We start from the raw sequence: 14,510 nt of genomic DNA, 5'->3' as shown, positions 1-14,510 counted from the left end.
TAAAAAGGTTTTCATGGACAGTGCATCACCAGATCACTGTCAGTTTTCTGGATTCCCTCATTCATTACGCTCCCTTTTTGTATGGTGATGGGGTTGAAGGTTTGTCAGTGAAAAACATACGTTCAGTGTCCAGATAGATTAAGGAAAAGGACCAAGTTAAATTGAACGTGTTTCTTTCTGTAAACCTCCTGGATAATGAAGTCTTTTCATGTAACAAAGTTATTTTCTCACAGGATATATGTTTCATTTAGTAAAAAATTTGGTGAGTGCTGGGTTTTTTGTTAAATAGATGGCATTTGGCATCAGGTAGTTTGTAGTTCAAATTCTGGCTCAGTTTGTATTGGTAATGCATCTGAAATAAAGTTGATTAGCCTTTCTATGCCATGACATAGCACTATAAGCTGGAATAAAAAGATCTCTTCTTGTGAGCTTTAATACCTGTACAATGCTCATCATGTGGCACATGTGCTGGAAATTGTACCTTCTATCATTGTTTGTGTTCCCTGAAAAGATTTTAAGGAAGTATTCATCTGAAGTCACAGGGGAGACATCTGTATTGACTATTACTTTTTTGTATTGACTTTCTAGAGAGAATGAAATCTACCTGGGTTTATTGAGCCCCATGAAATACTCAATAGCGATTTAGGTGAAATTTCTCACATTTAAAAGGAGAAAATAGGTTTTTTGTTTGTTTTTTGCTTAAAGTCAAAAATATCTCACTCTTAATTTAAAGTAGACTTACATGAGAAACAGTATTTTCAGTTTGAATATATCCAAAGCATTAACCATAGTTCTGAGAGGGTAGAGCTTGTGATGTCTTACAATTTAGCTTTTCAATTCTTTTGAACCAACCTGTGCAATTTTATAATAACTTTTTAAAAAAATTTATTTACTGGCTGGAGTGATAGGTAGGAAGTACCTATCGGTGGTAGGAAGCTTGCCTTGCACATGTGGTCTACCTGGGTTTGATCCCAGGCACCCCATATGGTCCCCTGAGCCTTGCCAGGTGTGAGCCCTGAGTGAAGAGGCAGGAGTAAACACTGAGCACTACCAGGTGTGGCCCGAAAATGTCCTCTTTCACCCCCCCCCCGAAAAAAAACAGACAACCAAAAAAATGTTACTTATTAAATTTAAGGTAATAAAACCTTGAGTGTTTTTATGTCTATGATGTGGTAATGCTCAGGCTTTTAGCAGGAAGTGCTTGTCTCTATTTAGATCATGCTAAGAACAGCACAATCTCCCAAGACTAAAAATCATTACAGCCTTCAGAATTGAAAGACATCTTAAGGGTCATCATTTCCTCACAGCTCCTGAAAACATGTGAAGAAACAGATCCCTGGGAATTAAGACACTTGCCTTGTACACATCTGATCCCAGTTTGATTCTTGGCCTTGTACTTGGTCCCTGAAGTCCCACCAGGAGCGATCCCTGAGCACAGAGCAAGGAGTAAACCCTGAGCACAGCTGGATGTGGGACCAGATCCCATTTTTTTAAATTAAAATAGAAATGGATCCCTGGGAGTTTTGATTATTTACATATAATCAGATAATGATGGAACCTAGATTTCTGACTATTTTTTAAAAAACGTGTTCTTATGTAACAATGGAGAGCCCAGGTGACTGGGTTAAGACACTGATAAAAAGGTATGTCAACCATTCAGCTACTGTCCCTTCCAATTTCAGTCTAATTCCTTCCCAAGTATCCTCCTAGTGTAACCCTAGCTGCCTTGATTCTTTGCCTCTTAAAGAAAACTCTCCATTGCAAAATTCAAAAGTAATTACAGACTGTCTTACAATGTTTCCTTATCTGTTTCTCCCTTTTGGCATTTTCTCCCAAATTCTGAATCTACTCCTCAACCCACACTGTCCTTTGCTATTCCTGGATGCCTGGAGACTCTATTTTGGCCTTCACCCAAACCCTGCCCTTTCCCAAGTGTTCATAATTCTCGCTCCTCCCCCATGTCGTAACTCTGGCCAACTCCAACTTAAAATTTCAAGATGGTTGTGTTTCTGTCTTCTGTCAATATATGTTAGGCAACTCTTAGTCATTTTTTTTTTCTTTTGGTAACACGTTAGCCTGTAATCAATTGCAGGATGAAAAATGACTGAGTAAAGTAATTAGCTACCTGTCAAAGGTAGCTCATCTCTGTTAGATGTTTAAAGAAATTGATTACGATGAAGTAAGTCAAACTAAGGTATAGATGACTGATAGAATTCTTCTCTTTCCTCACATTGGAAGGTTTGATAAAGTACATTTAAAAAAAGGCATTGGGGCCAGAGTGACCCTGGAGTATGCCTCTAAATTTATAACACAAAGTACATAGGCATGCAGGTCATCTTAATATGTTACTTAAATTAATCTATACTTGAAGTGTGAAGCAATTAGACTATAGCCTAGTACAAGGAACTAAAAGAGGCAGCAACTGGAAAATACCTGGGAAGTCCTAGGAAGGCTTTGGGATATTGGAGAGGGAGAGAGAACTGGGGAATCATGATTGAAACAACTTCTATCAGAAGTCCACAAGCCATTACTGGCTACAGGCATCTAGGATTGTTTTTCCTTTTAGAGATTTGGTCTCCAAACTGCTCTTTCACTATAATAAGTTAAATACAGCATCTTCCGTGGTTGACATCAGAATAAATTTCATCCTCCAGTTTCACATTTCAGAAGCAGAAACTGACAACCCAGATCCCAAATTGTCCCCATTAGAAGTGAGAGAAACAGATGGGAGGGGAATAGCAGAGTGAAGATATTTGTCACCCATCCTTGCTAGAAAATGACAGAAATTAATTGCTTCTTCATCTGTGTTTTCGCAGCAGGTGGTTTGTACCTCAATTGTGCCTATCATCTTTGCCTTTATTTCTAATTCCTTTTTCACATGTCACCGCTTTGCCCCTGTGTTCACCAGTAGCTGGTAATGTATGCTTAGGATGCCTGGAGCTGTATTTCATCTTGGTGCTCCTCAATGTTCAGAACAGAGCATGAAGTACAGGAAGGAAGGATATGAAATATTGAGAACGAAGGAGTAAAAAAGGCAGGGGAAACCGTCCTATTAGGAAGGTACCGATTAACATGAAGTAGGTGGATGCAGTAGGAGTGTGGAATAATCGAATGAATTGGGAGTGGGAAAAATAGGGGTTGAAGGTTAAGAGGAAGAAGAAAGAGATGGTGATAATAGACCAATTGCAAAACCTAGTTTCAAATTCACTTGCATTTTCTGTGATTATTGCTGAGAGATTTGCAGAGTATGGTGTTTCAATTTATATTGAAGTACTTAGAGCCAACTTTTCAATTTATTCCACTGCTAAATAATTAATCTACCCTTGGGCTCCTTGGTAAACTGATCAGCAGCTGTATAACTACTGGACAAAATAGCTCAGTGATGGGTCTTGTCACTTACCAGCTAAGGTGTCATTTTTCTTCTTCGAGAAACCATACCTTTGGATCTGAACTGCATGATTTCTTTTTAAGTGCAGAAGTGGGCTGCAATAATTTAAAGGCATTTCTAATGTCTTACACGCGTTCCTTAAACGTGTGCATTTGCAAAGATTTATAGATTCTATACCAAGATTTATTTTCCTTGACAGTTTTCTTAAAATTTGGAGGACCCAGTGGGTCATCCTAATCTATTTCTCTCACCAGAATCCAAGGATAACAGGCAGAATGTCACATAGAGGAGATAGAAACTTAAAAGCTAGTAGAATTATGTGATTTCAAGATGAATAACCTTAGATTACATTGTAACCAATAGTCTTTCATAATGGAAAAATCGTCCCAGTGCCCATTTCACCCTGATAAGAGGCTAATTAGCACATGCTTGAGGATGCATTATGAAATCTTAGATAAAGCCCCCTAACTGGGCATTTTTCATCTAAAAAGATTTAAGAAGCAGGAATATAGAACCTCTGATCTATTCTGTGAATCTCACAACTTAAGTACTCATTCTCATGCAGTAGTTTTATTTTTAGCTTGTATATGCAATGAAACCAATACATTAAAATGCAAATATATAAATATCGATGACAGGTAAACCATAGTTGAATAGTAAAATAAGACCACTAGAAATATAATAAAAAAAATGTACATATGTCATGTATTTGTAGTCCTACCCACTACTAAATATGATGGCACATTGAGTTCTGAGTATTATAATGCTGAAGCAAAAGTGAAAACTCTATAGATATGAAATTATTCATAACATATGATATGGTTTGTAAAAAACTAAGGCTCGCAGAGGGGCGCGAGTGCACTCGCGGGCTCTCCGGGTGGCTGTGTCTCACTGCCCACGTTCGGTGCTCTGGAACTGCTGTGTATGGGCTGGATCGGGACAGCCGTTGGTCAAGGACAGGCGAAGGAAGAACGAGGACCAAGCTGGTTGCTGATTAGTTACCGTTTATTCAATCTTCCATCTTTCTCATCTCCCACACTCCCAGCTCCGGCCTCTCTCTGGATCTACTGTCGCCTCTTTCCATCTCTCTCCTTCCTCTCCTTCTCTAGTCTCTCCTCCTCCTTCTCTCTCCCACCTTGCCCTCTAGGCTACACCCAGCCAGGTAGCAAAATCAACATAAGAAAGCCCTTCCTGAGGGCAGGGCATTCCAAAGCCCTTCCTGACTCTTAAGGTTTTTTTTTCTTTCCTTAGTCCAAACACTTATTAACATCTTACTACTAGTTATTTTTGTATGGACTTAGCAAGAGATACATTAAGGCTTGTAAGGCAGCTCTCCTGGCAACATCTTACCACAGACTCAGACCACAGCACTCAGGCCAGATTAATCATTCCTCACCCTAGCAGGGTCCGAATCTAGTTATCACTGATTGGATCATGACAGCATTTGTCCATGATCAAGCTCTTAACTTATAGTTAAGCATTAGGCACTTTGGCCAGGCCCATCTCGATGCCAGGGTAGCACACAACTCACCGCTTGCCCTGGGTCCGTCTCGTCCCTCGTCAGGACCCTGCTTTTGGGGGTGCTAGGAAGTAAGGGCAGCTGAGGCTTAGGTCAAGAGAACAGATGCCCAGGAGGAAAATATCACGTAGAGTCAAATGACTCCCAGGTTACAAAAGCATAACATTTGCTAAGTCTTCCAGTGTCCATACAAAAAGGACATTGCTCTGAATAAACTATGCAAGGGACTCAAGGAGAAGAGAAAAACAATGTTTACAAGTCAACAGAACACTAAGAAAGAAGCTACAAATAAACAAAGGGGAATGGGAGCACTGTGACTGGAGTAACCCAATAAACCTAAACTACCTGAAGCTATGTTATCCTACAATGGTTTATAAGAAAAATATTATCTATTGACATCCATTTTATATAGAATTATAAATTTGGTAACATATTTATGTTGATCCTACTCTTTTCAAAAACAAATACAGTAAATATCTTTTCTTCCATTTTCGTATGTCACAATATTCATTGTAATTATTGCCATGAGGTTGTTTTTTTTTTCTTGCCATTTTCTTATTTATTGTCTATCTCTCTCTGGTAGAATATAAATACAAATATAGGACAGAGGTTTTTGCCTGCTTTATACCCTGCTATAGAAACAGTGCTGAGAATTAGCCCTGTGGGACAGACATTGATTATATATTAAATAATTGAGGAAATTGCCAGAGAGATTTAACAGGAAAGGCATTTGCCTTTCAAGCAGCTGACTTGGTCACACCACAGGTTTGATCCCCAGTACTGCATAGGAATCACTCCTAAGCACAAAAACAGGAACAGACCCTGAGAACTACTGGGTGTGGCTCCCAAAACAAACAAATATATGACTGAAGGGAAAACATCATGTTGTAGATAGCAAATAGCAGGAGCAGTGTCTTGTCACACCACCTGGTATTAGGGGTTTACAACTAATAACTGGCTATTAGGTCATCCATTGGTCAAAAGTTGCTCACTGAAGTATTTCATAATCGAAAGATGACATTTTTTAATAAAAGGACTAAACTTAGCTTTATGTTTTTGAAGCTATCAAGGAATGCAAAAATCCAAATATTCAGTAAGGTGACTTGACCAGCCCCAAACTGATTTGAAGTATGTTACTACTTTGTCCAGATTCCTAAGATTTAGATCCATAATTCTCCTTTTGCCACAGGAATTAAGTTCTAAGTATCATACAGCAAGTTATATAATCATGGCTGTAAATAAGTGATATTGACAGCTGTTTGTTATGCATGAAAGAAAATAGCTCGTCACCAAAAAAAAAAAAAAAGAAAGAAAGGGAAAAAAAAGTAAAAAGCATTCTTTGGGGCTGGAGTGATAGCATAGTGTGTAGGGCGTTAGTCTTGCACGTGGCAGACCCAGGTTCAATTGCCAGCATCCCATTTGGTCCCTTGAACACCGCCAGGAGTAATTCCTCAGCGTAGAGCCAGGAGTAAACCCTGAACATTGCCCGGTGTGACACCCCTCCCCCAAAAAGGAAGCATTCTTATTCTTTTCTTGTCTTTTGGGAGGGGGGCATAATCAGCAGTTGTCCTGGGTCTTTTCTGGTAGTCTTGGGGGATTAAGTGGTGTCAGAAATTAAACCTGGTTCTCCAAAGTGCAGGACCATTAACTTCAATCCTTCAAGCTACCCTCTGGGACTAAGTATGCAATTCTTGAGCAATGTTGTAGCTTTAAATTTAAAAAAATGAGAAAAATTCGAAATAAAGAGGAGAAATGGCTTTAATGTCTTGTATCAGAGTGATATTTTGAAATCTAAAATAGTCATTGTGTTAGTGAAAAAGCAGATTTTTTTTGCATGCTTATGACTTCTTGAGAATTGTATGAAAAATTTGCATACAAACTCAGGTGCTTTAGAAATAAAAAGTTTTTGCACAGTTCAAGATTACTCTGAATTTCTCACATGCAGTGCACTAATCCCGTGTGTGTGTGTGTGTGTGTGTGTCCGTGCGCGCACGTGTGTGTGTGTGTGTGTGTGTGTGTGTGTGTGTGTGTGTATGAGTGTGTAGTGTGTGTTTCTTCTGCATTACCACTTCCTGGTCACACCCAGCGAATGAATGGTCTGGTCTGTTTCTACAAAGTTCTTGCCTTCAGTGAAGCTGAATCTGTCTAGCAGAAAGCAAACATGTTACCTGGGTCCCCTTGCTGGGGATTGCTGCTCTGTAACCTGTCATTAGCCCCTCTGGGACTCTACCTCAGCTGTTACCTGACATCTAGGCTTTCATTGGTCTTTGGCCCCATGTGTGTAGGTGAATTTCCTGCCTCTTCTGGAGTAAGAACCTGGCCTGGTTTTTTGTCTGTCGGGGTGTAGGTGGGTGGGCAAAGAGAGAGCCCTACTTCCTCTTCTCTATTATTGCTGCTCTGGGGCTTCATTTTATCCGCTGTAACTCCCCAAATATTATCTATTTGTTTGTTTTAGGGTCACACCCATACAGGCTGCCTGGAATACCTTTCCTTGTGGGTGAGATTAACATGATTGGATTAAGTTGATTTTAGATTAATTCCTTTATCTAGTTCTCCACCCTTCCCTTCCACTCCCACCCTTATCAATAGAAATTAAGATTTTCTAATTCTACCTCGGCATAAGAAAGAAATCTTATTTTGTTCTGTTATTTTATTTACTCATTCTTTTATGAGTTTTGTAGGCCATACCAGGGGTGTGTTTCTCAGGGGCCACTCCTGATTCAGAGCTCTGGAACCCTCCCTGTGGTGCTGGGTATTGAACTGGGGAATCCAGCAGGACACAGGAGCAGGCGCTTCAGCCCTGGTCACCTGTTTTGGCATTTCAGTTTCATTTGTGGGTGGGGAGAGGGTTGGTCTACACCCTGCCATACTCAGGAGCTATTCAAAGCTCAGTGCTCTGGGGTCACTCTGGCTCAGGTCTGAGCACCATATGCAGTACCAGAGATGGGGTACTGCATATGGTGTAGAAGGTCTTTAGCGTGTAGAACATGAGCTGCCTCTCCAGCCCTGTTAAGTTATTCTTAAACACCCTTTCCAGAAATTTGTCCTTTCATGAGCTCAGAATTCTACATGTTCTCCTGACAAACTATAAAGCTACTTTTTTTTCACATTGAAACGTCTTTCCCCATTCACTCATTCCTTCACTCATTCCTTCACTCTTTCATCCATCTCATTCATTCCTCAGTTATCATTAGCTGCACATCTGTGTAACAATAAATTTTGAAGGCAGAGATAAACAACCTATCATTGACTTCCAGGATATTAGAATAATGAGCTATGTACCAGTTAAATAAAGATTGACATCATTTCTTCCTTCCTTTTTTCGTTCCACCCCCCTCCCTGTCTCCCTCCCTCTCCTTCTTCCTTTCTTTTCTTTATTTAGCAAATCTTTTTAAAGAAATTTACTTAGAGAAATATGAGTAGAAAGAAAGAGATACATGTTCAAGACAGAATACGGGCTTCTCCAAAGGGGAAAAAACCCAAAAGGTTGATTTCTAAGGAAGCAATCACATCACCATTCCCTCCCTTCAAAAATTACTGAGTAATTGATCGTACATAAAATATTCAGGTAAGTGGCCAGGAAGACATGGGCTACGGATTTTGTTTTTAAAAACACCCAGAGGAAATATAAACCCAGGCCCATCAAGAATTTGCATCTATAGAAACAATATCATGAGAGTTATGACAGGGATAAATATAAATTATGTTAATCTTTATGATAACTACTGATAAAGGCTATCTCCTAGTACAAGTATTTCTTTGACTAAAAAATGTGATTGTTTCAGAATAGAATTTGATTTCTATCATGTATAGTAATGGAAATCAAACAGAATGCTAAAAGCTGTACATAGGCTGGTGAAAACTCACTGAGCCACAGTGCATGCTTTGCATACAAGAGTCTCATGTTTCAATTCCTGGCAGTGCAAATACAATAAGAAAATTATGTATATATTGTATATATTGCAAATACAATAAGAAAATTATAAATGTATTCAAATCTTATAAATTTTCTATCACAGTGTAAATGAGGATATTCTTGCTATTCAGAATCAGTGTTTTCAAAATATCCTGTTTCTTAAACTTGCAGATTCGATCAAAGTGCACTGATTTGCACTTTAGCTCCTTCACTTAAGCAAATTGCTTGCCCCATTTGAGCATCAATTTTCTCATTTTTCATCTGAGCATGTAAAATGGGTATAATAGTTTTAAGGACAAGTGAAATAACCCATGCGTATTAGCTTTCTACTGCTGCTATAGCAAATTATTGCAAATTTAGTGGCTTAAAACGCTACGCAGATTTATAAGGCTAGAGAGAGACACAGTATTCAGGAGTCAGCAATGGATGTTTGATTTGTGCAAGGCCCAGAACTCAATCCCAGGTACCGCATGCGCCCACCCCCCAACATTACCAGAGTGACCCTGGTGGTCCCTTGCACCTGGGCAGTGCTGCCTAGCTGCAATCAATGAGTGTTGCCAGGAATAGACTCTGAGCCTTCCTGTGCATCCCACCTTCACTCTCCCACTTCCTTCCAAACAAACCAAGATGATACAGATTTATTATCTTACATTTCTGGGAGTCAGAAATCTGAAATGAGTTTTTCTTGGCTAAAATCAAGGTATTCATAGGCTGCATTCCATATGAGCCTCTAGAAGAGAACCTATTCACTTGACTTTTTGTTTTCTGGAAGCCACTTGCAGTTCTTATCTCATGGTCACTTTATCTTATCTTCAAAGCTATCAGTGTAACATTTTCTCTTCTTTCAAGCATCTGCTTCCTCCTTTATACCTTTTCTCTATTGCCTCTCATTTGCGTGTTTGTGTGGCGGGGACAAACCTAGTGTTCCTTAGGGTCTACAGACTCTGTGCTGGGGGTAGGGTAGAGGAAGAGATTGTCCTGGCAGTGCCTGGGTGAACAAGTAATGCTTGGGGAGATGGGTAGAACCGAAGATTGAACCTGAACCTGAACTCCTGCATGCAAAGAATGCCCCAGACTGCACTCTCTCTCTTTCTCTCTTTCTCTCTGTCTTTCTGTCTCTCTGTCTCTGTCTCTCTCTCTCCCTCTGATCCTTTGTCTCTCTCTTCTAAGGGCCTGCAGCTTACATTGAGCTCACTCAGATATTTTTATGATATTTCAGTCAAGATCCTAAACTGAATCACAACTCATCTGGAAAGTCTCATTTGCCATGAAAGGGAACAAACATATTCGCCAGTTCCTGAGACATGAATATTTGGGATCAGGATGTTCAGAGAGGGTGATTATTATTTTTCCTATCACTCAATTTTTCAAAATTAGCCAATATTAATATTTCTTATGTATTGTCCACTGAGCTTTTCCAAGGTTTAGAGAAGTTAATTAAATGACTATTTTTTATCATGTAGAAACTGAAATAAAACTAGATTTTGACCAACCCAAACTCTAATATTTTGCCAGACTATTGGCGATAGCATAGCGGTAGGGTGTTCACCTTTCATGCAGCCGACCGGTGTTCGATTCCTCCACCCCTCTCGGAGAGCCAGGCAAGCTACCGAGAGTATTGCGCCTCCATGACAGAGCCTGGCAAGCTCTGTATTGGATATGCCAAAAACAGTAACAAATACAGCTCACACTGAGAGACGTTACTGGTGCCCACTCGAACAACGGGATTGTAACATGTCAACCTTTGATTTTTTTGTGGAGATCAGTGGAGCATTAGTTTAGCAACTGAAGTTGTCAACAAGTAAAAAGAGCTAATGGATTATTTCATTACATTCTCAAAGACATTGCATCTAATTTTAATATTCCACTGTGCTCATAAGAATATTTCTTTCTTTCTTTTTTTTTTTTTAGCTTTTTCGGTCACACCTGGCGATGCACAGGGGTTACTCCTGGCTCTGCACTCAGGAATTACCCCTGGCGGTGCTCAGGGGACCATATGGGATGCTGGGATTCGAACTCGGGTCGGCCGCGTGCAAGGCAAACGCCCTACCTGCTGTGCTATCGCTCCAGCCCCTCATAAGAATATTTCTTAATGAACTCCTGCCTGAGCTCACTGAGCCCAGGCAGCTGGGAAACTTTAAGAGCATATAAACTTCAAATATGAGAAATATTTCAACAAAGCTTCTCAGGTTATTTAAAAACATTCAGCTGTAAAATAAGCACCATTCTCTGGGACTGACAGCTATCACAGTCAATGAGCAGCATATTTTGGTCAGATATTACGAACATTGGGGCTGACCCTGATTCAGCTCCTAGAATTGCATATCCCTGAGCACAGCCAGGAGGGATCCCTGAGCACAGAGCCAAGAACAAGCCTTAAGCACTGACCTAAGAAACAAACAAACAGCAATAACAGTGATACCAAAATAGTTGTCAAGAGCAAGCTTCTTTAGAAATTGGTTTGGGTAATTGTAAAAAATACAAAGGCGTGCGTGTGCAGAAGTGTGCGATGATGTGTGCGGTGGAAGGAGGTAATGTGATGTGTGTGTGTCATTCTTGGGCTCTTGGGGCAGTGCTCTCTCTCTCTGCTGTGTATAGACTGTATCTGGATGGCTCCTCCTTGTGCTCTGCTTCTGTGTGTGCTGCTGTGCTCTCTTCTGTCTGTCTCTCTATCTCTGTCTCTGTCTTTGTAGTCTCTCCTCTGGTCTCTTCCAACCTCTCTCTGTCTCTGCTTCTGTTTCTTCTCTCTTGCTTCTGTGTCTTCTCTCCTGCTTCTGCATCTTCTTTCCTCTGTGTCTTCTCCCCACTTCTCTTACAGTCTTAGTTTATATAGCAATCACATTGGGTGGTGACACAAAGGTGGGTTGAACATTAAGAAATCAATAAAGAGGGGTAAGACCACTCCTCCAGGAGGTTAAAAAAATTTCATCTAAGAAGATTACTCCAGATTACTAGGAGATCTGCTTAAGGGCAGGATCCCATCCAGGGTGTGTCACTTTCTTCTTTCCTCAGCTAGTAATCCACTTAATTAGTTGTAGTAAATCTACTTCTAATATTTCTAGCAATGTCATTCGGTATGAGCACAGTAAGAGATATAAACTTAAAGTTTGGTTCTTCCTGAGGACATCTCACTATATTTTCTAGACCACAGTCCTCAGACCAGGTTAGTCTTCCTAACCCCAGCAGGGTCCTAGTCTCATTGTTACTTTTGGATCATGACAACATTTGTCTGTGACATGCTCTCAACTTATAGTTGAGTATTGTGGCTCTTTGGCCTGGCCCATTTCGATGCAAGGGTAGCTCACAGCTTGCCCTGGGTCCATTCCAGAGTCATCCTTTGGACCCTGCTTTTGGGGTGCTAGGAACTAAGGGCAACTGAGTTGAGAAAGCAGATGCCCAAAAGTAAATATTACTGGAGTCAATCAGCTCCGAAGTTACAAAGCATAATATTAACTGTCTTCCTCTGTCCATACAGAAAGGACATTGCTTTAAGGTAAACTCAGTTCTCTGCAGCAAGGCTGAATGGACAAACCCAATGTTATCCTACAGGTATGAAGTTCCAGCTGCAAATAAATAAATAAATAAATAAATAAAATAGTGGTTTATCAAGTCAGGGATGTAGCTTAACATGTAGAACTCTTGCCTTCTATGTGAGACTTTGGGTACAATCCCAGCCATAACACAACACACACACACACACACACACACACACACACTATAAACAAGAGACTTTAAACTGTTCATTTTGCTCCAAAGCCGTCATCTTGAATTATGGTTTATTATAACCTATTATTTTACTTTTTATTCCTTCACATTTAGAAGATATACATAAACACCACATACATAGGGGTTGTCATCTCTCTCCCCACCCTGTTTTTGGTCCACTAACTCAAATATAAACTACTAATTCTTCTCAGTCCCCCAGAGAGTAACTAGCACTGTGCTGCACACTTAATAAATGCCTGCAAATGACAAAATGAATTCTTTGCTTTGGTTAAAAAGGACTTCAGCCCTGAAATGAGCCCCTGTGTTTATGTGTAGTTTTTAATGGTTCATTTTCTTGTCAGACTTCCCTGGTTATGAATGCTGTGGCGGCACCAACAGTGCAAAGGGAGGATTTTATTGGAGAACATTTGGAGGATTAGAAAAATCTCCAGAGTGTTGGAAGCATCATACTTTGCTTCCAGGATTCTATTTCTTTCTGTCTCAAGACCAGAATAAGCAGAGAAGAAGGATGGCAAGATGCATAGGGTTCCATATGTGAAGCCAATTCCACAACCCTTCGCAAGTGGGAGGAAGGCACATCATCATTAGAGAATCTCGCGTTCAGCTGTGCTAATCCTCCCCAGGCGATACTTGGCATATGAGCTCTTAACCCTGCAAAATATATTATGGAACACAAGATGTATTTAATTAGTGTGAACAGTCCCCTCCATACCTTACTAAAATCATAATAAAAACACACCATAATTTATCCGTTCACTCTTTAATAAGAATTCAAACAAGGGGACTGGAGAGATAGATTGGACTCTGCTTATATGTGGCCAATCCCCTGAACACCTACACAAATGAGCCCTAAACCTGAGAGCAGAGCCAAGGGGAAGCCCTGAGCACAGCCCAGCAAAGCCCAACGCCTCCATCCCACCCCATCCTACCATATGCCACGTGTGCTCTTTACACCCTTTTTTCCTAGGCTGAGAATCAAGGGGAAATCCTTGCATAATTTTATGGCAATGGAATTACATTCCAGTATGAAGGATACATAAGGCATCTATAGGATCTCAGAAAAAGTAATATGTTAAATACCTATGCTTTTTTTTTTTTAATTTTTGGGTCACACCCGGCGATGCACTGGTTCATGCACTCAGGAATTACTCCTGGTGGTGCTCAGGGAACCATATGGAATGCTGGGAATACGAACCCGGGACGACCGCATGCAAGGCAAATGCCCTACCCACTGTGCTATCACTCCAGCCCCTAGACTAGCCTTTTTGAAAGTGGAAAGAGACTCTAAAGTCAGGATGTACCAGCTCTAGAAGTGACTGTCACTGTCCCATCCCTCCACCTCAATCTAATTCACACTTTTATGATTGGCTTCCTTTTGACCCATGTGTGTTAATTATATCCAGCTGTAGGGAAATTGCTCTTCCAAATTGGCAAGACTGAGCTCTCAAGCTGCTCACATTTTTGTTTTTCTCTTTTCTTGGAGAAAATCTTCAGATCATGCATTTTCTTGACTAGGGTTTTCAAACTAATCCCTAGTTATAGATATTTTAAAGGATTCAAGGGACTTTAAAAAATACCTGGTTTTTAAATACAGTGCATTATTTCTATTGATCCAAAATTACTTAAGAACCTATGGGAAGAAGACTTTCCTTAGAGACTTAGGCACAAGGCCATCAGTAATCCATTTGTTCCTGGACGCCTTCAGATCGTATATTGACTAACCAAGTTCCAGCACTACTCCAGGAAACGACTGAGTTTTGCACTATGGCCAAAGACTCCCAGACTGTCCAGATCAACAGCTTTCCATGGCATCACGGGCACTTCCCCCATCCCTTTCATTTACGAAAGTCTCCATTCTGCTCAAGGGTTTTATTGTCATAACTTTCTTGCCCCACCCTTCCTGGACGACTCTGCTGGCACACATACATACCTGTGCAAGAATAGTTCTTTCAAAAGTGCTT

This window comes from Sorex araneus, chromosome 4 (genome assembly GCF_027595985.1).
Source record: "Sorex araneus isolate mSorAra2 chromosome 4, mSorAra2.pri, whole genome shotgun sequence".
Taxonomy (NCBI): domain Eukaryota; kingdom Metazoa; phylum Chordata; class Mammalia; order Eulipotyphla; family Soricidae; genus Sorex; species Sorex araneus.
Note: the sequence above shows the minus strand (reverse complement) of the source record.